This window comes from Anolis carolinensis, unplaced genomic scaffold, assembly GCF_035594765.1.
Source record: "Anolis carolinensis isolate JA03-04 unplaced genomic scaffold, rAnoCar3.1.pri scaffold_47, whole genome shotgun sequence".
Taxonomy (NCBI): Eukaryota; Metazoa; Chordata; class Lepidosauria; order Squamata; family Dactyloidae; genus Anolis; species Anolis carolinensis.
The window spans coordinates 52,501-54,517 of NW_026943856.1; positions in this window are offsets into that span (position 1 = coordinate 52,501).

The following is a 2,017-nucleotide window of genomic DNA, read 5'->3' on the forward strand; positions in this document are numbered from 1 at the left end:
GGTTCCTCTCCGTTGTCCTCCTCCCCCGTACGGAGTGCAGCACGCCTCCGCCTGGAACTCCGAGGCGGGAGAACCCGGGCGGGAAGCACCCCATGGCGGAGAAGAAGGGGCAATGAGAAAAGCCCCTTCTCGCGAGACCTGGCTTGTCCGCAGCTGACGAAGGGAGTCCCCGCCGCCTCCGCCGGCAACCGCCGCGCCTGCCCCCTCCGGCGGGTCTGCGTCCGGAGGTGGAGCTCGGTAGGGCCGGGACGGAGGGCGGAAGGAAGGGCCGCCTCCTCGCCTGACCTGGGCTTGTCCGCATCCCGGTGGGTTTGGGTCGGGGGCCGAGGGCTCCGAGGGTCCGGGAGTGTGAGGCCGTCTTCGGGCTCCGCCGCCGCGCCTGCCCCGTCCGGCGGGTCTGCGCCGGGCCGTGGAGCGCGGTAGGAGTCGCCCGTCGACGCGCCGCTCTTCCCTTTCCGCCGAAGGACGGACGTGTCCCGATCCGGGGGGACGCAAGGGGGGGACCGAGTCGCTTTCCTCGCGCCGGCCGCGTCCGTCGGGTCTTCTCCGGACGCGGAGCGCGGTGGTCGTGCTCGGTTGTTTCCCCTCCCTTACTCGCGAGGTGCAAAAAGCCACGTCGCTGAAAATCTCCGCGCGCGTACCGGCGAGGCGCGCACGCCCTCCCCTCGGAGGTTTCTGCTCCCCTTCGGCCTCGACGAGTCTGCGCCGCCTACCCGGAACTCCAAGGCGGGCGAACCCGAGCGGTTTGCTCCCGTCTGCGGAAAAGAACCGGCGAGAAGCGCCCCGCCAGGACGCCGCCGGTCCACCGCGGGCAGGGCCGCCCGAGCGGAGGGCGCCTCCCCGGCACTCTGACTCGTGGAACCCGGGCGGGCGGGCGGGCTCCCGTCGGCAGTAAAGAACGGGGACGACGTAGGGCCCCGCGCCTTCCCCCGGGGAGCATGCGGGAACCGCGTCTGGCCGATTCGGGAGCCGATTCGGCCAATCTTCTTCCAGGCGCCGGGGAGCACGACGCAGCCGCGGACCGAGGCGTCCTCCCCTCGCCCGCCGGTTCCGTCGTGGGGAGAGGCGGTGAAGCTCGGTCACGTCCCTTCCCTTACTCGCGAGGAGCGAAAAGTCACAACGGCGAAATTCTCCGCGCGCGGGCCGCGACGGCACGTACGGTTCGCTTCCCGATTCCTCGTCCCCCGGTCGCCTCCTCGAGTCGACGCCGCCTCTCTGGAACTCCGAGGCGGGGAAGGCAGGCCGGTGGCTCCCCTCGTCGGAAAGGAACGGGGACGAGGCGCCGGGTCGGTCCCCCTCTCGTGCGGATCTCGCGCGGCGCGGGCCTCTCCCTCGGCGTATAGGCGCCTCGCGCCTTCCCCCTTCGAGAGCCCGCGGGAAGGACGGGGACCTCTTCACGCCGAGTCGGGAGCCGGAGCCCATCGCCGGGGCCGAGGCGGGTGGCCGTACGCCCTCGCGGTACCGAAAACGTCCTCCGAGCGTGTCGCGGTCCCCTTCGCGGCTCCCGCGGAGCCCGGTTTCCGGCACAGGAAGATCGTGAGAAGACGACGGGAATTCACAGGCGTCTGCAGGGGACCGACAAAACGAGAGCTCTCGCGCGGCGCGGGCCTCTCCCTCGGCGTATAGGCGCCTCGCGCCTTCCCCCTTCGAGAGCCCGCGGGAAGGACGGGGACCTCTTCACGCCGAGTCGGGAGCCGGAGCCCATCGCCGGGGCCGAGGCGGGTGGCCGTCCGCCCTCGCGGTACCGAAAACGGCCTCCGAGCGCGTCGCGGTCCCCTTCGCGGCTCCCGCGGAGCCCGGTTTCCGGCACAGGAAGATCGTGAGAAGACGACGGGAATTCACAGGCGTCTGCAGGGGACCGACAAAACGAGAGCTCTCGCGCGGCGCGGGCCTCTCCCTCGGCGTATAGGCGCCTCACGCCTTCCCCCTTCGAGAGCCCGCGGGAAGGACGGGGACCTCTTCACGGCGAGTCGGGAGCCGGAGCCCATCGCCGGGGCCGAGGCGGGTGGCCGTCCGC